At 45.4% G+C, this 25,882-nt stretch overlaps 2 protein-coding genes across 3 annotated transcripts in view; one reads left to right on the forward strand and one right to left on the reverse strand.

Annotated features, from left to right (window-relative positions):
- The window catches only part of VIL1 (villin 1), a 79,555-nt gene extending 64,710 nt beyond the window's left edge, over positions 1-14,845 (reverse strand). Inside the window, exon 1 of one of the 2 annotated variants that reach the window (XM_072122391.1) lies at positions 14,713-14,845. The gene's annotated coding sequence lies outside the window, so the exon portion shown is untranslated. Of the gene's footprint in view, positions 1-2,450; positions 2,555-14,712 lie in introns of those variants that run through there. The other variant, XM_072122390.1, reaches the window with a different exon arrangement.
- The window catches only part of LOC140075952 (uncharacterized), a 364,396-nt gene that overhangs the window by 143,984 nt on the left and 194,530 nt on the right, over positions 1-25,882 (forward strand). The window lies entirely within an intron of this gene.

Raw genomic sequence — 25,882 nt, forward strand, 5'->3', positions numbered from 1 at the left:
AGAGCTGCACTCACTATTCTGCTGCTGGTGCAGTCACTGTGTACATACATGACATTACTGATCCTGAGTTACATCCTGTATTATACCCCAGAGCTGCACTCACTATTCTGCTGCTGGTGCAGTCACTGTGTACATACATGACATTACTTATCCTGTACTGATCCTGAGTTACATCCTGTATTATACCCCAGAGCTGCACTCACTATTCTGCTGGTTGAGTCACTGTGTAGATACATGACATTACTTATCCTGTACTGATCCTGAGTAACATCCTGTATTATACCCCAGAGCTGCACTCACTATTCTGCTGGTTGAGTCACTGTGTAGATACATTATGGTGTATGACAACAGGATTACTATTTCCATTGACAACCAACAGGAATGTGATTGCGGCTCTGGACTCTCATCCATGTTGTAACGTGATAAAAAATACTATATATTTATTATGTGGAGTACGTAGATTTTTATCTATTTACAATATAAGCTGTAAAATCCATCTCAAAGGTCATAGACCGGCAGCAAATGACTGATATAATGAGGGATTTTTATGGTTTTAAGCCACAATGCAGGAAAATTCTTACATAACTAAATATCAGCACTACGATCCTCCACCATATAGCGATGTGTTCCTGATGTATCTGCATGTTAATCATCCTATATGAAAAGAACAATAAATATCTCATATCACTTGTGTTTGTCTATGTCTGAGAACATTGATACATTTTGGGCTTTACAACAAATACAATACATTGTATTCAGCTTCTCATTGAGCCGGTATCTCCAATAAGAATGAGGATTTGGGCCTGAAACGCGTCACTGTTATAGCTTCATATACATAGATTCCTGTATTTAAAAAATTCAAAAACCTCTATCCTATATCTGAACACATTTTAGGCTTTTTATGAGATACCTTTCCCTAATGCACAGCAGTATATGCACATGTGATATGCAGACGGCATCCACTGCAGCTAAGCACAGGTATGAATGACGACTTGTGGATGGAGGATTAATGATATTATGGAAAATCTTTGGGATCAATGTGAAAGAAATAACAGAAACATGTCAGACTTGTGACGCGTTTCAGGCTTTACAAGGATATTGTACCTTATATACAGTTTCTTTGTGACTCGATAACTCCACTATATGTAACTGCGATGAGCTGGTGGCACCCACTGCAGCTGATTATAGGGATGAATGAAGATTTGTGACTGAAACGCGTCTACTAAAAGTTTTATGAATCACTTTAGCAGTCAGTGGATGATTTATGGGGATATTTCTACATTAAAGAAATGGCAAAAACATCTCAAATTTGTTTTGTCAGAAACCTAACGCGTTTCAGGTTTTACCAGAGATACCAATACCTGACATATATCTTCTGCTTGAGCTGATACTCCCAATGTATGTAATGGCGATGTGCTGATGGCACCCACTACAGCTAAACATAGGGATGAATGAAGATTTGTGACTGAAACGCGTCAGTACTATCACTGCTTTTCATTGCATTGATCCTAGGTCTGTATTACAGAGATGTCACTGGAAAATCCACAACAACAAGTGACCGGCTTCACCCCGTGTCACAGTCATGCAGCGTTAATCTGTCATTCACCTGTCACTACACAGCAATAATGAATGAATGATGGATGATGAATGATCGGAATCCGGTTGTTTACTGTGTAAACATTATGTTACAAATCTCAGAATGTAAACAATTGTATCCATCTCATTGTATCCAATGTCTAACATATTAAAGACAGTGACCATTGCCACCAAAGATGTTCTTCAGCAGCTAAGAGACATATGAAGGTCTAAACCTCTCTGATTCCTAAAATCTGAGGACACATATTAGGGTGCTGTATAGGGGCTGAGCCTCAGGCATTGCTGGGGGTCACAATCTGCTTTATCTAAATGTCCTGCAGGACTATGGATACTGGTGGTCAATCAGTTCCCTGCTGGATAATAGGGAATAGCGCCAGACACTACATGAGGACGGCGCTGGCGCTGCTAGTGGAATCCCATCATCATTTTGGGTACAAATCTGCCGACCAAAGTGATTAAGTCATCATTGTTTCAGATTCGCAATGAAAAAGTTACATTTCCCCCCCAAAACCAACACATTTTGGGCTACAAAGTGGTTTTCCAGTTTCATTAGAAGTTCTGCAGCAGTCCTGCATTTTTCTAGTATTCGATGTCTTTCAGTTCCGGATCTTTACATTCTGTCAGGATTTGTTACTATGTATCAGCTCAGTAACCTAAGCAGCACAAATCTCTCTCCTTTCCTGTTCGCTACAATGTAACAGCGGAGATTTAACGTATCAATCTTTATTTACATAAAACTGGAAAACCGCTTAGAAGCCGAGTCCATGGAGGTTGTTTACAATGGAACAAAACCTCAGCTGTTCCTGGGAGACCTTGGGTAGGTGACAGGCAGGGAGGGCATGAGAGGAGCTTACCTGTGTGTCAGGTGTGGCCGGCTGTCAGGAGAGCGGACCTGCACTGCGCACCTGTACCAGTACAGTCTCCTGACAGGGTGCAACGACCTTTGTCCCTGGCGCTGCGCTGCAGAATAAGGAGACGTATTTGCCATATAAGGCTATGCGCTCAGCTGTGTCAGGGAGGCCGGCCTCTCCCCTGGGTGCTCCATGCTAATTACATTCACTATATTAATTATCGCTTATTTATTTCATCAGCCTGTTGCTTCCCTTAAAGTGCAACATGTAACCTGTACGCTGCAAATATTACAGAGCGAAGCAATGATGACAGGTCCAAAATGCCTCCACTTTATTGTGTAGAGGCCTTTAAAAACAACAGAATCCTGTGGCACAAACCCATGAAACAATACGGAGATAATCATCTATTTTTATACATCCAATTAAACCTAAAAGTGCACTGGGGGAGGGGCTTATTTTCCTGCAAGTGCTCTGGTTCTCTTTGTATTCAATGCCCTAGGCCTCCCCTGTACCCATTATGGTATCAGCTTGTGTCATGGCTGTATATTGGCAAAGCTACTAAATTAGGTCCCGCCTCCAATGCACTTGCAGAGGAATTTACAGATAATTATCTTGCATTGCTTATTAATTCGATACAAAAAAACCCAATGATATCTTACCCCTAATGTAGGCACCTCCATGGCCCTCCTATTGATTTGAGAGGTATTTTGGACTTGACACACTCCCTTTAAATACCACCTACTATGTGAATGTAGTTATGGGTATTGTATGTGGAACCAAAGTCCCCCATAGTCCCCTCATCTGCCTGCATGAGCCTTAGATGAGACCTGGAAAATGAATCTCCATTCAGCAGGCACCGGATCTTCTTCACTGTCAGTCTGGATTTCTATCCATGATCCGGAGACAAGTCCCACCATCACATAGTTGTAGTAGATGTAAGAATTGATGGTTTCCAGCTATCAGTGTGTGGACCGTATTCTTGGTTTATGAGTAGAATGTTAGTCCCACAGTAAGGACTGACACAACAGGAAGAAGAAGGGGTTGGATTTCATATGATACAATACAAGACAAAGCCATGAAGACTACAATGGCTCCGCTCCATGGTCTGCCATCAGAGATCTGCTCCTAGTAATTGCTGTCGGCCCCTAGAGATAAAAAGTAGCAGGAATCAATTATGTAACTAAGTGTCTCCTCCTCACTGCACATTCATGTCTCCGCTCCCCGGAGCCCCGACAGGTGAGAGCCGAATGTCACGTGTGTCCCAGGTGGGAAAATATCTGCTCTTGTATGTAACGGCCCCGCAACCTGCAACATCATGTATCAGAGATAGATAGAAAGATACAGATCAATACTGGGGAGAAAGATAGATAGATAGATAGATAGATAGATAGATAGATAGATAGGAGATAGATAGATAGATAGATAGATAGATAGATAGATAGATAGATAGATAGGAGATAGATAGATAGATAGATAGATAGATAGGAGATAGATAGATAGATAGATAGGAGATAGATAGATAGATAGATAGATAGATAGATAGGAGATAGATAGATACATAGATAGATAGATAGGAGATAGATAGATAGATAGATAGATAGATAGATAGGAGATAGATAGGAGATAGATAGATAGATAGATAGATAGATAGATAGATAGATAGATAGGAGATAGATAGATAGATAGGAGATAGATAGATAGATAGATAGCTAGATAGATAGATAGATAGATAGATAGATAGATAGGAGATAGATAGATGATAGATAGATAGATAGATAGATAGATAGATAGATAGATAGATAGGAGATAGATAGATGATAGATAGATAGATAGATAGATAGATAGATAGATAGGAGATAGATAGATGATAGATAGATAGATAGATAGATAGATAGATAGATAGATAGATAGGAGATAGATAGGAGATAGATAGATAGATAGATAGATAGATAGATAGATAGATAGATAGATAAAGTAGTGCATCAGACCTTCTTTGGCCTCTAACCTCAGCGCATTATGGCATCCACAAGTATCAGGGTGTGACAAGGTAAAGCTTCCCCATCATTACTGTATATACATGACATCACACACAATTGTGGTGAGACACACCCGACTAGACAAGAATCAGTACAGGAATTAGTGTGTAGCATCTTCAAAGGGCCTGCATCAGCAGAATAGTGAGTGCAGCTCTGGAGTGTATTACAGGATGTAACTCAGGATCAGTACAGGATAAGTAATGTCATGTATGTACACAGTGACTGCACCAGCAGCAGAATAGTGAGTGCAGCTCTGGAGTATAATACAGGATGTAGCTCAGGATCAGTACAGGATAAGTAATGTCATGTATGTACACAGTGACTGCACCAGCAGCAGAATAGTGAGTGCAGCTCTGGAGTATAATACAGGATGTAGCTCAGGATCAGTACAGGATAAGTAATGTCATGTATGTACACAGTGACTGCACCAGCAGCAGAATAGTGAGTGCAGCTCTGGGGTATAATACAGGATGTAACTCAGGATCAGTACAGGATAAGTAATGTCATGTATGTACACAGTGACTGCACCAGCAGCAGAATAGTGAGTGCAGCTCTGGAGTATAATACAGGATGTAACTCAGGAACAGTACAGGATAAGTAATGTCATGTATGTACACAGTGACTGCACCAGCAGCAGAATAGTGAGTGCAGCTCTGGGGTATAATACAGGATGTAACTCAGGATCAGTACAGGATAAGTAATGTCATGTATGTACACAGTGACTGCACCAGCAGCAGAATAGTGAGTGCAGCTCTGGAGTATAATACAGGATGTAACTCAGGAACAGTACAGGATAAGTAATGTCATGTATGTACACAGTGACTGCACCAGCAGCAGAATAGTGAGTGCAGCTCTGGAGTATAATACAGGATGTAACTCAGGATCAGTACAGGATAAGTAATGTCATGTATGTACACAGTGACTGCACCAGCAGCAGAATAGTGAGTGCAGCTCTGGAGTATAATACAGGATGTAGCTCAGGATCAGTACAGGATAAGTAATGTCATGTATGTACACAGTGACTGCACCAGCAGCAGAATAGTGAGTGCAGCTCTGGGGTATAATACAGGATGTAACTCAGGATCAGTACAGGATAAGTAATGTCATGTATGTACACAGTGACTGCACCAGCAGCAGAATAGTGAGTGCAGCTCTGGGGTATAATACAAGATGTAACTCAGGATCAGTACAGGATAAGTAATGTCATGTATGTACACAGTGACTGCACCAGCAGCAGAATAGTGAGTGCAGCTCTGGGGTATAATACAGGATGTAACTCAGGATCAGTACAGGATAAGTAATGTCATGTATGTACACAGTGACTGCACCAGCAGCAGAATAGTGAGTGCAGCTCTGGAGTATAATACAGGATGTAACTCAGGATCAGTACAGGATAAGTAATGTCATGTATGTACACAGTGACTGCACCAGCAGCAGAATAGTGAGTGCAGCTCTGGAGTATAATACAGGATGTAACTCAGGATCAGTACAGGATAAGTAATGTCATATGTACACAGTGACTGCACCAGCAGCAGAATAGTGAGTGCAGCTCTGGGGTATAATACAGGATGTAACTCAGGATCAGTACAGGATAAGTAATGTCATGTATGTACACAGTGACTGCACCAGCAGCAGAATAGTGAGTGCAGCTCTGGGGTATAATACTGGATGTAACTCAGGATCAGTACAGGATAAGTAATGTCATGTATGTACACAGTGACTGCACCAGCAGCAGAATAGTGAGTGCAGCTCTGGAGTATAATACAGGATGTAGCTCAGGATCAGTACAGGATAAGTAATGTCATGTATGTACACAGTGACTGCACCAGCAGAAGAATAGTGAGTGCAGCTCTGGAGTATAATACAGGATGTAACTCAGGATCAGTACAGGATAAGTAATGTCATGCATGTACACAGTGACTGCACCAGCAGCAGAATAGTGAGTGCAGCTCTGGAGTGTAATACAGGATGTAGCTCAGAAGCTCTGCCCCCATACATTACAGTGTAGCCCTGCAGTGCTAGTGGTGGCTGCACATACACATAGGGGGATGATTCTGGAGAAGATTGGGATTGATGTCCCCTCCCTGACACTCCCAGTCCTGTGTCCGCCTGGTACAAGGTGAATGTTGGGCTGTTTCTGGGAGGATCACTGCTGGTTTATGGCTGCGGGAGACACAGTCCAGTCCTTATCTCTGGTCGATACAAGAAGGGAAGTCACTAGAGATGAGCGAGCACTAAAATGCTCGGGTACTCGTTACTCGAGCCGAACATTTCCAGATGCTCGAGTGCTCGTTTCGAGTAACGAGCCCCATTGAAGTCAATGGGAGACCCGAGCATTTTTCAAAGGGACCATGGTTCAGGAATAAAATGTGTTATTTAATTGAAAAATAATGTCTTCTGATAATTTGCAAACATCTGCGATCTATTCTTCACTGTTCCGCGCGTATATTATCTCCCGACAAGTTAGCAGATGTAAAGAACAGTGAAGAATAGAATAAAAACAGTGAACACAGTGAACACAGTGAACACAGGATCATTTAAGATAAAAACACAGTGTAGAACACAGTGCAGAATAGATTACAGATGTTCGGCACATCTGTTACTTGTCGGGAGATACGCGCGGAACGGCGCGAACAAAATAGCATGTGAAGAACAATATATATGTGTGTGAAGAACACATTGCAGATGTTTAAATACATCTGCAATGTGTTCTTCACACATATATATTGTTCTTCACATGCTATTTTGTTCGCGCCGTTCCGCGCGTATCTCCCGACAAGTAACAGATGTGCCGAACATCTGTAATCTATTCTGCACTGTGTTCTGTACTGTGTTTTTATCTTAAATGATCCTGTGTTCACTGTTTTTATTCTATTCTTCATTGTTCTTCACTGTGTTTTTTTTAATTAAATGCTCGATCTCGAGCAGGGGAAATACTCGTCCGAGCAACGAGCCGTCTCGAGTACCCTAATGCTCGACCGAGCATCAAGCTCGGACGAGCATGTTCGCTCATCTCTAGAAGTCACCTATAAATATTCTGTATAAAAGGATTTTTGCATGAGAGAGGGAGTAAATCAGTGGAGGAGAAACGGCTGGATGCTGGATAGACTCCCATCCCTCCCCAAACCAAGTTATACAAGTTATTTATCTAATCCAAATATCCATATGGTACATGGAGAGACCAGAGAGCCTCAGTGCTGGAGCTTCACAGACTGTTACACTGTGCAGAATCACTGAGGGGGGAGAGTGAGAAGTGTTCCTGCACAGTGTAGCAGAATGTGAAATTACTGGCGAACTTTACAGCCCTTCTGGTTCATTAGCATAATTGTAAAAGTTGATTTTAGAAGGGAGGAGGCCATGGACAACAAATAATAGCAGATTACCACAGTCCCGGAGCTATCAGTAAGTTTCCCTGGTTAATCAGGATGGATTTTGGCCCCTCCCTCTGCGACCCAGACATCTGTGTGCTCCCTATGGAGGGATGGGAGGAGTATATTTATCAATACTCATCTGTATCTGACGTTCCTATAGGATGATCCATGGAATAGATACAATAAATACACATGGGGGTTATTTATCATTTGGTTTTTTTATGTCTATTTTTGGATTTCCGCTGTCCATCAGATTCAATAAAGTGTCTTTGGTCCTTTAATTAATGCTCTTATATTCTACTTTCTCTCTTTTTGATCATAAAGTCCCCCAAAAAATCGCCAAAATGTAAAATCTGACATCCTGACAATGTTGCACTCGTAGTAGTTCTGTGTTTACTCCAGATTAATGCAGAGACATCATTAGTCCCGTGAGACATTATAGCAGTGAAAAGTCCCCAAAAAATTCAATACCACTTTTTTAAGCCAAAAAAAGTCCAGGAAAACCAATGATAATTAACCCCCTCTGTTTGCAGTGATAGATGTGGATGGGAGGTGAGTATAAGGCTAAGGGAGAATTTGGGTTTATAGGATCCTCCTGACTGTCAGCTGGTGGTAGGGGGTACTTACGGTTAGGGGTGGAGGTGCCAGGGGGTAGTTACAGTTGCTGGGGGAGGTGCCAGGGGGTAGTTAAGGTTAGAGGTGGAGGTGCCAGGGGGTAGTTAAGGTTAGAGGTGGAGGTGCCAGGGTGTAGTTCTGGTTGCTGGCGGAGGTGCCAGGGGGTAGTTATGGTTGCTGGCAGAGGTACCAGGCGGTAGTTCCGGTTGCTGGTGGAGGTACCAGGGTGTAGTTCCGGTTGCTGGCGGAGGTGCCAGGGGGTAGTTACAGATTAGGGTTAGAGGCGGAGGTGCCATGGGGTAGTTACGGTTGCTGGCAGAGGTGCCAGGGGGTAGTTAGGATTGGTAATGGAAGTGCCAGCGAGTAGTTACGGTTGCTGGTGGAGGTTCCAGGGGGTAGTTATGGTTGCTGGCGGAGGTGCCAGGGGGTTGTAATAGTTGCTGGTGGAGGTGCCAGGGGGTAGTTATGGTTGCTGGCAGAGTTGCCAGGGGGTAGTTACAGTTGCTGGTGGAGGGGCCAGGGGGTAGTTATGGTTGCTGGCAGAGTTGCCAGGGGGTAGTTACAGTTGCTGGTGGAGTTGCCAGGGGGTACCGGTAGTTTTGGTTACTGGCGTAGGTGCCAGGGGGTAGTTAGGGTTGGTAATGGAAGTGCCAGGGAGTAGTTACGGCTGCTGGTGGAGGTGCCAGGGGGATAGTTGGGGTTGGAGGTGGAGGGGCCAGGGGGTAGTTGCAGTTGCTGGTGGAGGGGCCAGGGGGTAGTTATGGTTGCTGGCAGAGTTGCCAGGGGGTAGTTACAGTTGCTGGTGGAGTTGCCAGGGGGTAGTTTTGGTTACTGGCGTAGGTGCCAGGGGGTAGTTAGGGTTGGATGGGCATAACCAGCAATGAGACCAGTGTAACACCAGGAAAAATCCTATAAAATATAGAAATCCTTATGGCAGAGAATTCCTCGGATTCCTCGGATTCGCTCACACCCATCATTACAGAGGTGTCAGTGACTTTGGATTGTGCGGGCGTCTGGTAAACCATTAGAGGAACCTCGGACTGTGAACTCATCTAACTGAACTATTCCACTATCTCACATGATATAGGATGGAGATATGTGACAATAAGGAAACGCCGAGATCGGGGTACAGGTGCCCATCAGGACTCTGGGAAAGCTGAGTGCCGCCCCCAATGGAACTGTAGTGGACATACAATCTAATAGTGGGGGTGGTCAGTAGCCAGGACTATAACCCTTAGTGCTGTTCTCTCCCCCATGCTGTACACTGCAGCTCTGCTCGGGGAGATGATTTCCATTACAGCCGGGACAGAAATCTATGAACAAGATGTTAAGGGAAAGGACCCACAAAAAAGTGTCGGGGGTGGAATGTGACAGTGATGGGGCATTAGGGGAACAGTGACGCCCGTACATGGGCTCGGAGCCATAAAGGAGGGGTAGAGCGATGTGTGGCCAAATATTAACCCCGCTGCGTCCTATCACCCGGGCGATTTATGAGCCTCTTATCTGTCACTTCTGCCATTTACTCACTAACCTATGGACTTGGAAATCTGCAGATAGGGCGACAGTCGCGGCCATCAGGGATCTTCTCTGTGCGGTTATACAACCACAGCGCACAGCACCCCCTTATTACAGGGGTCCACCCTTATTACAGGGGTCCACCCTTATTACAGGGGTCCACCCTTATTACCGGGGTCCACCCTTATTACAGGGGTCCACCATTATTACAGGGGTCCACCCTTATAACCGGGGTCCACCCTTATTACCGGGGTCCACCCTTATTACAGGGGTCCACCCTTATTACCGGGGTCCACCATTATTACAGGGGTCCACCCTTATTACAGGGGTCCACCATTATTACAGGGGTCCACCCTTATTACAGGGGTCCACCATTATTACAGGGGTCCACCCTTATTACAGGGGTCCACCATTATTACAGGGGTCCACCCTTATTACCGGGGTCCACCCTTATTACCGGGGTCCACCCTTATTACAGGGGTCCACCCTTATTTCAGGGGTCCACCCTTATTACCGGGGTCCACCCTTATTACAGGGGTCCACCATTATTACAGGGGTCCACCCTTATTACAGGGGTCCACCCTTATTACCGGGGTCCACCCTTATTACAGGGGTCCACCATTATTACAGGGGTCCACCCTTATTACCGGGGTCCACCCTTATTACCGGGGTCGTGTTTGTTACATTTGCTTCCGGTTTAGACTTTGTGAGTGATACATTGTAACAGAGATCTGAGCCCCATTTCCGGGGGGTCCTAGTAGTCAAACTCCTGCAATGAGACCCTATTCTGCGGATAACGTATAAGTGTCTATAATGGCACAGCCCTTCCTTACATCCGCAGCAGTATACGAGGGTCATCCCTGGATTTCTGCTGCAGATTCATTTTAAACATAGTTGCAAAACCACAACCAGAGAACGTCGTATAAAAGGGATTTCCCACCGGCATCTAGTGCAACAGTTTTATACCCATAACCCCCATTAATGGCAGAGGAACAAATCTCCATGGAAAAAGCTTTTTCCCACCTCCTGCTGGCAATGAAGCAGATCCAGGGTCGGCTCCAGGTTACAGTAGGCCCCTTGGCGACAGACCCTCAGAGGCCCCTTTGCAGTGAACTTACATGGCAGCATTAAAAATTCAGTCTCCTGTTCCATTTAATATAACTCAGTTTATCATCCCAAACAGCCCCCTCATGGGTATTTTATATAAGGCCCCCTCATACCCCATGGATTCCTTACATACAGCCTTATGTGCCCCCCCAGCAGCTCTGGGCCCCGGGACACTTGCCCAGGTATACCCAGTGCTAGCGCCGGCCCTGCACAGATCCCTGGATCTACACTCTACAACAATGTATCCGGAATGACGCATTGGAACAAATCAGGGATGAGATGTGCGCTAATAATGTGTGGAACTCACAATGGGTTGTGTAGATTGGATACAATTGTAACAATTCCCATTCACTGACAGCAAGCAGATATATTCACCAATATTGAAAAACTGAATCATAAAGTATAACTTGAATCTGCAGAACCTGACATTGTACATGAGGACCGGGACCAACTCCCCTTCTCTATGGGAACTCCTTTCCATACATTATCCATAGGACATGTTATTATGGTTATTGTCTGAGTGTGGAGGGGGTGGGGGGGGTCCTTACCTTTCCATGTCATTCATTCACCTGATAACAGAAGCAGTGACCCTTATATCCCATTGGGTCACCATCCAGTACATATGCATTAATACATACATACATACATACATACATACATGCAGCAGCCTCTTATAGGCATCAGTCCTTGTAATATACTACACATAAGTTTATGTTATAAACACCAGTCCTTACTGTTACTAATAGTCTGTAATATGCAATACTCCATGCATTATATACCATATTCCTGTAATATGCACAGGTCCTAGTAATGATGTACAGTAGTCCTAGTAATAATATAGTACTAGTCTTTGCTGTTATATACAGTAGTCTGTAATAATATGCTATGGGCCCAGTTATTACATACAGTAGTGTCTTATATATAGTATTGTTATGTACAGTAGTCTGTGACATGTTGTAGCCTTTGTAATTATATATAGTATCCTGTGATATGCAATGGTTCTAGTTATTACATACAGTAGTGTCTTATATATAGTATTCCCTGCTGTTATATACAGTAGTCTGCTATATGACATGGTTCTAGTTATTACATACAGTAGTGTATTATATATAGTATTCACTGCTGTTATATACAGTAGTCTGCTATATGACATGGTTCTAGTTATTACATACAGTAGTGTCTTATATATAGTATTCCCTGCTGTTATATACAGTAGTCTGCTATATGACATGGTTCTAGTTATTACATACAGTAGTGTATTATATATAGTATTCCCTGCTGTTATATACAGTAGTCTGCTATATGACATGGTTCTAGTTATTACATACAGTAGTGTATAATATATAGTATTCCCTGCTGTTATATACAGTAGTCTGCTATATGACATGGTTCTAGTTATTACATACAGTAGTGTATTATATATAGTATTCCCTGCTGTTATATACAGTAGTCTGATATGACATGGTTCTAGTTATTACATACAGTAGTGTATTATATATAGTATTCCCTGCTGTTATATACAGTAGTCTGATATGACATGGTTCTAGTTATTATATACAGTAGTGTATTATATATAGTATTCACTGCTGTCATATACAGTAGTCTGCTATATGACATGGTTCTAGTTATTATATACAGTAGTGTATTATATATAGTATTCACTGCTGTTATATACAGTAGTCTGCTATATGACATGGTTCTAGTTATTACATACAGTATTGTCTTATATATAGTATTCCCTGCTGTTATATACAGTAGTCTGCTATATGACATGGTTCTAGTTATTACATACAGTAGTGTCTTATATATAGTATTCCCTGCTGTTATATACAGTAGTCTGCTATATAACATGGTTCTAGTTATTATATACAGTAGCGTATTATATATAGTATTCACTGCTGTTATATACAGTAGTCTGCTATATGACATGGTTCTAGTTATTACATACAGTAGTGTATTATATATAGTATTCCCTGCTGTTGTATACAGTAGTCTGCTATATGACATGGTTCTAGTTATTACATACAGTAGTGTATTATATATAGTATTCCCTGCTGTTATATACAGTAGTCTGCTATATGACATGGTTCTAGTTATTATATACAGTAGTGTCTTATATATAGTATTCCCTGCTGTTATATACAGTAGTCTGTTATATGACATGGTTCTAGTTATTATATACAGTAGTGTCTTATATATAGTATTCCCTGCTGTTATATACAGTAGTCTGCTATATGACATGGTTCTAGTTATTACATACAGTAGTGTATTATATATAGTATTCCCTGCTGTTATATACAGTAGTCTGCTATATGACATGGTTCTAGTTATTACATACAGTAGTGTATTATATATAGTATTCCCTGCTGTTATATACAGTAGTCTGCTATATGACATGGTTCTAGTTATTACATACAGTAGTGTATTATATATAGTATTCCCTGCTGTTATATACAGTAGTCTGCTATATGACATGGTTCTAGTTATTATATACAGTAGTGTCTTATATATAGTATTCCCTGCTGTTATATACAGTAGTCTGCTATATGACATGGTTCTAGTTATTACATACAGTAGTGTATTATATATAGTATTCCCTGCTGTTATTTACAGTAGTCTGCTATATGACATGGTTCTAGTTATTACATACAGTAGTGTATTATATATAGTATTCCCTGCTGTTATATACAGTAGTCTGCTATATGACATGGTTCTAGTTATTACATACAGTAGTGTATAATATATAGTATTCCCTGCTGTTATATACAGTAGTCTGCTATATGACATGGTTCTAGTTATTACATACAGTAGTGTATTATATATAGTATTCCCTGCTGTTATATACAGTAGTCTGATATGACATGGTTCTAGTTATTACATACAGTAGTGTATTATATATAGTATTCCCTGCTGTTATATACAGTAGTCTGATATGACATGGTTCTAGTTATTATATACAGTAGTGTATTATATATAGTATTCCCTGCTGTTATATACAGTAGTCTGTTATATGACATGGTTCTAGTTATTATATACAGTAGTGTCTTATATATAGTATTCCCTGCTGTTATATACAGTAGTCTGCTATATGACATGGTTCTAGTTATTATATACAGTAGTGTATTATATATAGTATTCACTGCTGTTATATACAGTAGTCTGCTATATGACATGGTTCTAGTTATTACATACAGTATTGTCTTATATATAGTATTCCCTGCTGTTATATACAGTAGTCTGCTATATGACATGGTTCTAGTTATTACATACAGTAGTGTATTATATATAGTATTCCCTGCTGGTATATACAGTAGTCTGATATGACATGGTTCTTGTTATTATATACAGTAGTGTCCTATATATATTATTCCCTGCTGTTATATACAGTAGTCTGATATGACATGGTTCTAGTTATTACATACAGTAGTGTCTTATATATAGTATTCCCTGCTGTTATATACAGTAGTCTGATATGACATGGTTCTAGTTATTACATACAGTAGTGTATTATATATAGTATTCCCTGCTGTTATATACAGTAGTCTGATATGACATGGTCCTAGTTATTATATATTATTAATCTATTATATACATGAATCCCAGATATCTCCAGATTCTCACCTTGTCCTTCTCGTGCTCATCCTCGATCAGTCGGCGGCTCTGATGTGAATGTCGCAGCTCATCCTCCGCCCTAATGATCAGAACCTTTTGAGCCCACATCAGTTCTGCCCCAGCGAGCAGCACATTGCATCAGCTCTAATGAGGGAAAGAAGAACAATGAATGGGACCAGACACAAAGATCTCCTCAGAACGCGGGGTAATGAGCTGCCAGCAGGGAGAGATCCCACGGGGTCAGCGGCCACGGAAACTGTCACTCCACGTATTCTGCTGAGGCTGCCGATATCCTACAGGACCCCTATGGTTTGTATACACTGGTATAGATATTGATGAGCGCCCCCTGCAGGTCACGGATATTGCATCAGTCCACAGCTGCTGAAAGGATTCTTTACTGTAAAAGGAAATATTTACTTTTTACATCAATTCTTTTCTCAGTCCTCGTTTTCAGGGTAAGGATTGGGCACAGACCCCCAAGAGCCCAATACAGGGCAGCAAAGTCTTCTTCCATCTTAAAAGACATCTACCACCAGAATGAAGGACTGTATGCAAATGAGCCTGAGGGGCTCCAGGCTCCATAGGTGCTAATGGAGCCCCTGAGGCTCATTTGCATGCAGTCTTGCATCCTGGTGGTAGATGTCTTTTAACTATGGTGAGTGCAGTCCAGGGCCGGATTAAGGGTGGTGGGGGTCCCTGGGTGCAAACTGGTGGGGGCCCTTCCAACAGTGTTTTTGGAAGTATATAGCCAGCCCCCTGAAGTATACAGCCTGCCAGCCCCATGTAGGATGTAGCCTGCCAGCCCCCTGTAGTATATAGCCTGCCATCCCCCTGTAGTATATAGCCTGCCAGCCCCTGTAGTATATAGCCTGCCAGCCCCCTGTAGTATATAGCCTGCCAGCCCCTGTAGTATATAGCCTGCCAGCCCCCTGCAGTATATAGCCTGCCAGCCCCCTGTAGTATATAGCCTGCCAGCCCCCTGTAGTATATAGCCTGCCATCCCCCTGTAGTATATAGCCTGCCAGCCCCCTGTAGTGTATAGCCTGCCATCCCCCTGTAGTATATAGCCTCTCAGCCCCTGTAGTATATAGCCTGCCAGCCCCCTGTAGTATATAGCCTGCCAGCCCCCTGTAGTGTATAGCCTGCCATCCCCCTGTAGTATATAGCCTCTCAGCCCCTGTAGTATATAGCCTGCCATCCCCCTGTAGTATATAGCCTGCCAGCCCCTGTAGTGTATAGCCTGCCATCCCCCTGTAGTATATAGCCTCTCAGCCCCTGTAGTATATAGCCGCCAGTCCCCTGTAGTATGTAGCCTGCCAGCTCCTGTAGTATATAGCCTGCCAGCCCCCTGCAGTATATAGCCTGCCAGCCCCCTGCAGTATATAGCCTGCCAGCCCCCTGTAGTATATAGCCTGCCATCCCCCTGTAGTATATAGCCTGCCATCCCCCTGTAGTATATAGCCTGCCAGCCCCCTGTAGTATATAGCCTGCCAGCCCCTGTAGTATATAGCCTGCCAGCCCCCTGCAGTATATAGCCTGCCAGCCCCCTGTAGTATATAGCCTGCCAGCCCCCTGTAGTATATAGCCTGCCATCCCCCTGTAGTATATAGCCTGCCAGCCCCCTGTAGTATATAGCCTCTCAGCCCCTGTAGTATACAGCCTGCCCGCCCTCTGTAGTATATAGCCTGCCAGCCCCCTGTAGTGTATAGCCTCTCAGCCCCTGTAGTATACAGCCTGCCAGCCCCCTGTAGTATATAGCCTGCCAGCCCCCTGTAGTATATAGCCTGCCAGACCCTGTAGTGTATAGCCTGCCAGCCCCTGTAGTATATAGCCTGCCAGCCCCCTGCAGTATATAGCCTGCCAGCCCCCTGTAGTATATAGCCTGCCAGCCCCCTGTAGTATATAGCCTGCCATCCCCCTGTAGTATATAGCCTGCCAGCCCCCTGTAGTATATAGCCTGCCAGCCCCCTGTAGTAGATAGCCTGCCATCCCCCTGTAGTATATAGCCGGCCAGCCACCTGTAGTGTATAGCCTCTCAGCCCCTGTAGTATACAGCCTGCCAGCCCCCTGTAGTATATAGCCTCTCAGCCCCTGTAGTATACAGCCTGCCAGCCCCCTGTAGTATATAGCCTGCCAGCCCCCTGTAGTATATAGCCTGCCAGACCCTGTAGTATATAGCCTGCCAGCCCCTGTAGTATATAGCCTGCCAGCCCCCTGCAGTATATAGCCTGCCAGCCCCCTGTAGTATATAGCCTGCCAGCCCCCTGTAGTATATAGCCTGCCATCCCCCTGTAGTATATATCCTGCCAGCCCCCTGTAGTATATAGCCTCTCAGCCCCTGTAGTATATAGCCTGCCAGCCCCTGTAGTATATAGCCTGCCAGCCCCCTGCAGTATATAGCCTGCCAGCCCCCTGTATTATATAGCCTGCCATCCCCCTGTAGTATATAGCCTGCCAGCCCCCTGTAGTATATAGCCTGCCAGCCCCCTGTAGTATATAGCCTGCCAGCCCCCTGTAGTATATAGCCTGCCATCCCCCTGTAGTATATAGCCTCTCAGCCCCTGTAGTATATAGCCGCCAGTCCCCTGTAGAAAATGGCCACAAAATAATAAACTTCATTCTTACCTCACCTTCCCTTCCAGTGATCCCACGACGCAGCAGGCTCTTCCTCGCTCTTCAGGCAGTCGCCAGCCACTGAAGACACAGCTGCCATCGCTGGGGGAGATCGCCGATGCACTGTTTTGGCAGCAGCATGTAGTGATCGGACACTGACAGCGAGACGTCAACACTCGCCACCGGTGTCCCATCACAACCTGCTGCCACCAAAACAGTGCATCGGTGAACTCCCCCAGCAATGGCAGCTGTGTCTCCTGAGTCGCTGTCGGAAACTGGTGGGGGCCCCTTAAAAAGTGAAAGTGGTGAGGGCTCCGGGGCTAGAGCCCCAGGAGCCCCTCCTTTAATCCGGCCCTGGTGTAGTCTACAGAATGTACAAGATCCCCCCCCCCCCCCCCCATTACTAAATTTACAATAATGTGAAGGAGCTTCAGGTTTCCCATCAGACAATATAATCTGACGTGAGTTTTGGGACTTATGCGCACATTTATCATGCAGAATTTTATTGCACGCCCTATGTTAAAGGTTCCCAAAAAAAATTACAGTGTAGGGGGCGCTAAATTCATGAAGAACGTGCACCACAATTTCTTTCTCTGGCGCCCCCTGCACACTGCATAGGTGAACTGCACCCACTGCAGTTTGCACTATTTTTGATAAATATGTGCCATTCACTACCCCCCATGCATCGGAATATCATCCCCTATACACGGATTGGAGAATTCCGCACAGTGTTTAGGACCAGCTTTGGGTGACTGACACGTAAGATACATGTAAAATTTTAATAACAACTTTATAAATCAGTTCGCTCTTTGCATCCACTTCATGACCAGAAATCAGATGACAGTTTATCAGGTTTTTGCAGTTTTTGGATTTGTCCCTTATCCACCAGCCTGAGGACAGGTAACGCAGCTCCATCTAGTGGCAATCTTAGGGTATCACTGATTTACAGAATATCTGCTCCAAATGCTGTTTCCAGGGTAATATTTTCACCTACAATTAAGATCATAATTAGAGAACAACACACAACTCCCTAAATGTCAAGGTCATTGTGTCGTCCTATGTGAATATATATATAGGTGGGGATAATTCTCTCAATAAAACTTTTAAAGGGGAACCTGTCAGCAGGGACCTCATTTTCACTAAAGACAGGTTGCAGGAGCCCATTACACCTGCTGCACATCTGCCTGTCTGCTTTCTCTAAGCATTTGCATTACAATATAATTGTGTGTTATTACTTAGCTTGTACCCTGACAGAATCCTCTGTGAAGTCCCAGGGGTTGGGCTTTGGTTTGGATGCATTTCAAAAAACAACACATGACTTGTCTGTGCAGCAGACTCCTCTGCTCTCAGCCCCCACCTTTGTTCAGACCAGACACAAAACGCCTTGTTCCGCTAAATATATATATATATTTATATTGTTATAATCTTTTAGTAATAAGGGCCGGAATCTTATGGAACCGAGGAGCCGGGACCGTTATTGATGCTATACTCTGAATTGGATGTTGCCACTAAAGAGTTTCTGCAGAGGATAGTTCAATACAAGAATGGATCTTAATGAGGCAACTGATGCTATACTATAAACCTACTGAAAGTTCTGCTTCCTTGCACAACAGTATAAGGTGAGTAATACTGTCCACAGAAGCGCTCTATTTTGTCTTTCTCCCGTTTTATGTACCCCCAGCAGGTAGAGATGGCATCAGGTCTAACTATCCATGTGATGCTGTGCTGAGACATCCTGGGATTGATGACAGCACAGAGAGATCTTATGGAGGCTGCACTTCTATGGTGTCCAGCTTAACAAAAACAGCGCCACACCTGTCCCAAGGTTATGTCTGGAACTACATCTCAATCTCCTTAACTCTGGTTGTGGACGAGCAGTAATACCACACCCTGGTTGTGGCTGCAATGTTATTGGCATAAATTCTTTAAAGCGATTCTTCACATTTTGCAATAATGAAATGTTCTGATTTCACCATACCTCAGAACTGCTACACAGCTGAGGGTATGGTACAATGTAGCAGTAGGGTAAACAATAATCTGGCTGAGTTTCAGAAGAAACAGAACTTCGGTTATTGTATTTAACTTCCATAGAATCATCTACTGTGACACAATGTAGCAAACATGAAGATGGGACCTTTATGGGACAGTGCTGCTGCCATCCACAGGTCGTGTCTGGTACTGCAGCGGAGCTCTATTGAAGGGAATAGGAGATAGATGCAATTTCACACGTAAACACTAGAGATGAGCGAACATGCTCGTCCGAGCTTGATGCTCGGTCGAGCATTAGGGTACTCGAAACTGCTCGTTACTCGGACGAATACTTCGCCCGCTCGAGAAAATGGCAGCTCCCGCCGTTTTGCTTTTTGGCGGCCAGAAACAGAGCCAATCACAAGCCAGGAGACTCTGCACTCCACCCAGCATGACGTGGTACCCTTACACGTCGATAGCAGTGGTTGGCTGGCCAGATCAGGTGACCCTGGGATAGACTAGCCGCTGGCCGCGCTGCTCGGATCATTCTGTGTCTGGATGCCGCTAGGGAGAGAGCTGCTGCTGGTCAGGGAAAGCGTTAGGGTGTTCTATTAGCTTACTGTTAGGCAGGAGTGATTCTCAAAGAACCCAACAGCCCTTCTTAGGGCTACAATAACGTTCTACTTTTTTTATTTTAATTTGCATCTATTACCATTTTGTGAGGAATTAGCAGGGGGACTTGCTACCGTTGTGTTCTGCGCTTAGTGGCGCACATATCCATAGCAAAGGCTGAAGTGGGAAAATTCAGTAGGGGTTGGATTTCTATTAGGCAATAACTCAGTGTCATCTCATCTGGCATAGTAGTGTGCTTCCTTTGATACTTGGCTAGAAAATAGCCATAGGAGAATACAAACAGCTTCTTGAAGCCTACAGTAGCGTTCTATATATTTGATTTCTGGTTGATCTGCTGGTGGCTGTAGTTTCTGCAGTGCATGTACTTGCCAATTCTGAGCAATTTGTAGTGAGACTTGCGACCGCTGTGTTCTGCGCTTAGTGGCGCACATATCCATAGCAAAGGCCGAAGTGGCAAAATTCAGTAGGGGTTGGATTTCTATTAGGCACTAACTCAGTGTCATCTCATCTGGCATAGTAGTGTGCTTCCTTTGATACTTGGCTAGAAAATAGCCATAGCAATAGGATAGGATTGTTTGGTTCTAAAAACTCAAAAAAAAACAAAAAACACAAAAAAAAACAAAAAACACAAAAAAAAACAAAAAAAAGTAAAAAAAAAAAAAAAAGTTATAACTCTCATTTTAAAAATGTTTAACCCCAGGGCTAGGGGTAGAGGACGAGGGCGGGGACGTGGGCGTCCAACTACTGCAGGGGTCAGAGGCCGTGGTCCTGGGCGGGGTGAGACACCACCTGCTGATGAGGGAGCAGGGGAACGCCGCAGAGCTACACTCCCTAGGTTCATGTCTGAAGTTACTGGGACTCGTGGTAGAGCACTGTTGAGGCCAGAACAGTGCGAACAGGTGATGTCGTGGATTGCTGACAATGCTTCGAGCAATTTGTCCACCACCAGTCAGTCTTCCACGCAGTCCACCCATGTCACCGAAATCCCCACTCCTCCAGCTCCTGCACCTCAGCCTCCTTCCCCCCAGTCTGCCCCCTCCCAGGAAAATTTGCCATTTGAACCGGCATACTCTGAGGAACTGTTTTCTGGACCCTTCCCACAGTCACAAACCACTTGTCCGGTTGCTGCTGAGCAATTTTCCGATGCCCAGGTTTTCCACCAGTCACAGTCTGTGGGTGATGATGACCTTCTTGACGTAGTGGAAGTGTGTAAAGAGGTGTCCGACGATGAGGAGACACGGTTGTCAGACAGTGGGGAAGTTGTTGTCAGGGCAGGAAGTCCGAGGGGGGAGCAGACTGAGGGATCGGAGGATGATGAGGTGACAGACCCAAGCTGGGTTGAGAGGCCGGGTGAACACAGTGCTTCTGAGACGGAGGAGAGTCCTCGACCTGAACAGGTTGGAAGAGGCAGTGGTGGGGCCAGACGGAGAGGCAGGGCCAGAGCTGGTGCATCAGCGCCACTGTCAACTAGTGAAGCTCCCGTGGTGAGGGCTCTTGCGGCGAGGGCTAGATCTTCAGAAGTGTGGAGGTTCTTTAAGGAAACACCGGATGACCGACGGACTGTGGTGTGCAACATTTGCCAAACCAGGCTCAGCAGGGGTTCCACCACTACTAGCTTAACTACCACCAGTATGCGCAGGCATATGAATGCTAAGCACCCCACTCAGTGGCAACAAGCCCGTTCACCTCCGGCCGTGCACACCACTGCTCCTTCCCCTGTGTCAGCTGCTAGTCAGCCCCCTGCCCAGGACCCTGCCACAAAAACCCCATCGTCGCCTCCACGATCCTCCACAGCATCCACCAGCGTTCAGCTCTCCATACCCCAGACGCTGGAGCGGAAACGCAAATATAGTGCAACCCACCCGCACGCCCAAGCCCTTAATGTGCACATCTCCAGATTGCTTAGCCTGGAGATGCTGCCCTATAGGCTAGTAGAGACCGAGGCCTTTCGCAACCTCATGGCGGCGGCCGCCCCTCGGTATTGGGTCCCCAGCCGCCACTACTTTTCCCGATGTGCCGTCCCAGCCCTGCACCAGCACGTGTCAGACAACATCATCCGTGCCCTGACCAACGCCGTTTCTGACAAGGTCCACCTGACCACGGACACGTGGACGAGTGCTGCCGGGCAGGGCCACTATATATCGCTGACGGCACATTGGGTTAACTTGGTGGAGGCTGGGACCGAGTCTGACCCTGGGGCTGGTCATATACTGCCGACGCCGAGGATTGCGGGGCCTACCTCGGTCCAGGTGTTTCAGGCCTACTATGCCTCCTCCTCCTCCCACCCCTCCTCCACCTCCTCCTCCGAACTACCATCCGTGGGCACGGCGCCATCAGTCGGTAGCTCTAGGCACAGCAGCAGTGCCGTCGCTAAGCGACAGCAGGTGGTGCTCAAACTGCTGAGCCTAGGCGACAAAAGGCACACCGCCCAAGAGCTATTACAGGGCATCACGGCGCAGACTGATCTGTGGCTGGCACCGCTGAACCTCAAGCCGGGAATGGTTGTGTGTGACAACGGCCGTAACCTGGTGGCGGCTCTGCAACTCGGCAGACTGACACATGTGCCATGCCTGGCCCATGTGTTAAATCTGATAGTGCAGCGTTTCCTCAAGACATACCCCAATCTGTCTGATTTGCTCACGAAGGTGCGCCGCATCTGTGCGCATTTCAGGAAGTCCAGCACAGATGCTGCCACTCTCAGGGCAGCGCAGCGCCGCCTCCAACTGCCCGCTCACCGACTGTTGTGCGACGTGCCCACGAGGTGGAATTCAACACTGACCATGTTATCCAGAGTTTACCAGCAGCGCAGAGCGATTGTAGACTGCCAGATGTCAACTTCCACCAGAACTGGTAGTCAGGTCAGTCAGCTTCCTCAAGTCTACAATGAGGAGTGGACGTGGATGTCTGATATCTGTCAGGTGCTGAGTAACTTTGAGGAGTCAACACAGATGGTCAGTGGCGATGCCGCCATCATCAGCCTCACCATCCCGCTGCTTGGCCTGTTGAAAAACTCTCTGATCAGCATGAAGTCGGAAGCTTTGCGCTCGTCACAAGAGACGGGGGAAGAATATTCCCTTGTTGATAGCCAAAGCACCCTCAGGTCTGTTTCTCAGCGCATATCGGAGGAGGTGGAGGTGGAGGAGGATGAGGAGGAAGAGGAGGAGAATGTTGGCGAGACACAAGAGGGGACCATTGTTGAGTCCTTCACTGTTCAGCGTGTATGGGCAGAAGAAGAGGAGTTGGAGGAGTTGGAGGAGGAGGAAATGGACAGTCAGGCCAGTGAGGGGAGTGAATTCTTACGCGTTGGTACTCTGGCGCATATGGCAGATTTCATGCTAGGCTGCCTATCCCGTGACCCTCGCGTTCAAAGAATTTATTCCAGCACCGATTACTGGGTGTTCACTCTCCTGGACCCACGGTACAAGCAAAATCTTTCCACTCTCATCCCTGCAGAGGAAAGGAGTGTGAGAATGCATGAATACCAGCAGGCCCTGGTGCACAAGCTGAAACAGTATTTCCCTTCTGACAGCGCTAGCGGCAGAGTGCGTAGTTCTGCGGGACAAGTAGCGAGGGAGAGTAGGCGAGCAGGCAGCTTGTCCAGCACTGGCAAGGGTACGCTTTACAAGGCTTTTGCCAGCTTTATGTCACCCCAGCAAGACACTGTCACCTGTCCCCAGTCTCGGCAGAGTAGGGCTGATCTTTACAGAAAGATGGTGAGGGAGTACGTAGCTGACCATACCATCGTCCTAAATGATCACACAGCTCCCTACAACTACTGGGTTTCAAAGCTGGACATGTGGCACGAACTGGCGCTGTACGCCTTGGAGGTTCTTGCCTGCCCTGCCGCTAGCGTCTTGTCCGAGCGGGTTTTCAGTGCAGCTGGTGGCATCATCACCGATAAGCGTACACGCCTGTCGACTGACAGCGCTGACAGGCTGACGCTTATTAAAATGAATAAAGGCTGGATTTCTCAGAATTTCCAATCTCCACCAGGTGAAGGAAGCTCAACCTGAATAATTGATCCACTCCTCCTCCTCCTCCTCATTTTCCTCCTTCTCCTCCTCTTTGTACAGTAAAGCAGAGGAAAATGGCTATTTTTTGACAGGGCCCACTGGCTCTTGCTATAGTACTTCATGCATTTAATTTTTCTGGAGGGCCACCTACCCGGTCCTCTGTTTGAAACAATTTTTGTGAGTGCCACATACAGGCACTCAATCTATTCCATTTTTCTGGAGGGCCACCTACCCGGTCCTCTGTTTTAAAAAATTTTTGGGACTGCCACATACAGGCACTCAATCTATTCCATTTTACTGGAGGGCCACCTACCTGCTCCTCTGGTTTGAAACATTTTTGGGACTGCCACATACAGGCACTCAATCTATTCCATTTTACTGCAGGGCCACCTACCTGCTCCTCTGGTTTGAACAATTTTTGGGACTGCCACATACAGGCACTCAATCTATTCCATTTTACTGGAGGGCCACCTACCTGCTCCTCTGGTTTGAACAATTTTTGGGACTGCCACATACAGGCACTCAATCTATTCCATTTTACTGGAGGGCCACCTACCTGCTCCTCTGGTTTGAAACATTTTTGGGACTGCCACATACAGGCACTCAATCTATTCCATTTTACTGCAGGGCCACCTGCTCCTCTGGTTTGAAGAATTTTTGGGACTGCCACATACAGGCACTCAATCTATTCCATTTTACTGGAGGGCCACCTACCTGCTCCTCTGGTTTGAAGAATTTTTGGGACTGCCACATACAGGCACTCAATCTATTCCATTTTACTGGAGGGCCACCTACCTGCTCCTCTGGTTTGAAAAATGTTTGGGACTGCCACATACAGGCACTATCCAAATTAAATTGTCTCCATAGCAGCCTCCACACGTTGTCTCCATTGCTACCTCCAAACGAGGTGTGTCAGGCAGAAATTTGGGTTGTTTTCATGGATTCCACATCAAAGTTGTTAACTTTGTCGCCACCCTGCTGTGTTATCCACAAAATATACTGGCAAACTTTTACCATTTAGGGATATTATTTCAGCGCTTCTTGCGCATCTGTTTACATTCCCCTCACCCGGCATATCCTAAACTTATAAGAACGCTACTACACTTGATCTTATACAAAAGGTTCTTAGAAGTGCTGTTTGGGGAGTAGCCTAGAGACAGGGGCTTGGATTGGCGAAAGCTCGCCTGGCAGCGGAGCGCCAGCTCCATCACAAGATCCAACTAACATAGTTGCAGCACCTTTAATCTACTACTAGTTCACTGCCTCCATACATGGTCCCCTTATCAAACGAGCTGTGTCAGGCAGAATTTTGGGTTGTTTTCATGGCTTCCATGTTAACTTTGTCGCCACCCTGCTGTGTAATCCACAAAATATACTGGGAAACTTTTATCATGTAGTGATATTATTTGAGCGCTTCTTGCTCACCTCCTTTGGTTCCTCTCTGCCACCCATTGGTTTGAAGCCTGAGTCCATTTAGGGTATGTCGCCATGACACTCTCTAGCCTGCTGCCGCTGCCTCTGCATGCCGTCCCCTATAGTGTCAGGGTCAATTATTGGATGTTTTAGATGCTATCTAGCCTCATTCGGTCACTCTGTCATGGCCATGCTGTTGCCCATAATTTTGGCATAATGGTGCGATTAAGCAGCCTCAGAGGCATCCATGCATGCTGCCCCTGCTGTTTCCTGTCCATTTCCGTGGTGTTTCCATCCTTTTCTGAGGTTCCCAGGTGTTTGGCCAAGCTTCCCTGTGCAGAGCCTTGGTCCCCTTGAAAAATGCTCGAGTCTCCCATTGACTTCAATGGGGCTCGTTATTCGAGACGAGCACTCGAGCATCGGGAAAAGTTCGTCTCGAATAACGAGTACCCGAGCATTTTAGTGTTCGCTCATCTCTAGTAAACACCTAAAGGACAGATGTGGAGCCTTTTTGTAAAAAAATAAAATAAAAAAATGAT

Source organism: Engystomops pustulosus, chromosome 8, assembly GCF_040894005.1.
Source record: "Engystomops pustulosus chromosome 8, aEngPut4.maternal, whole genome shotgun sequence".
Lineage (NCBI taxonomy): Eukaryota > Metazoa > Chordata > Amphibia > Anura > Leptodactylidae > Engystomops > Engystomops pustulosus.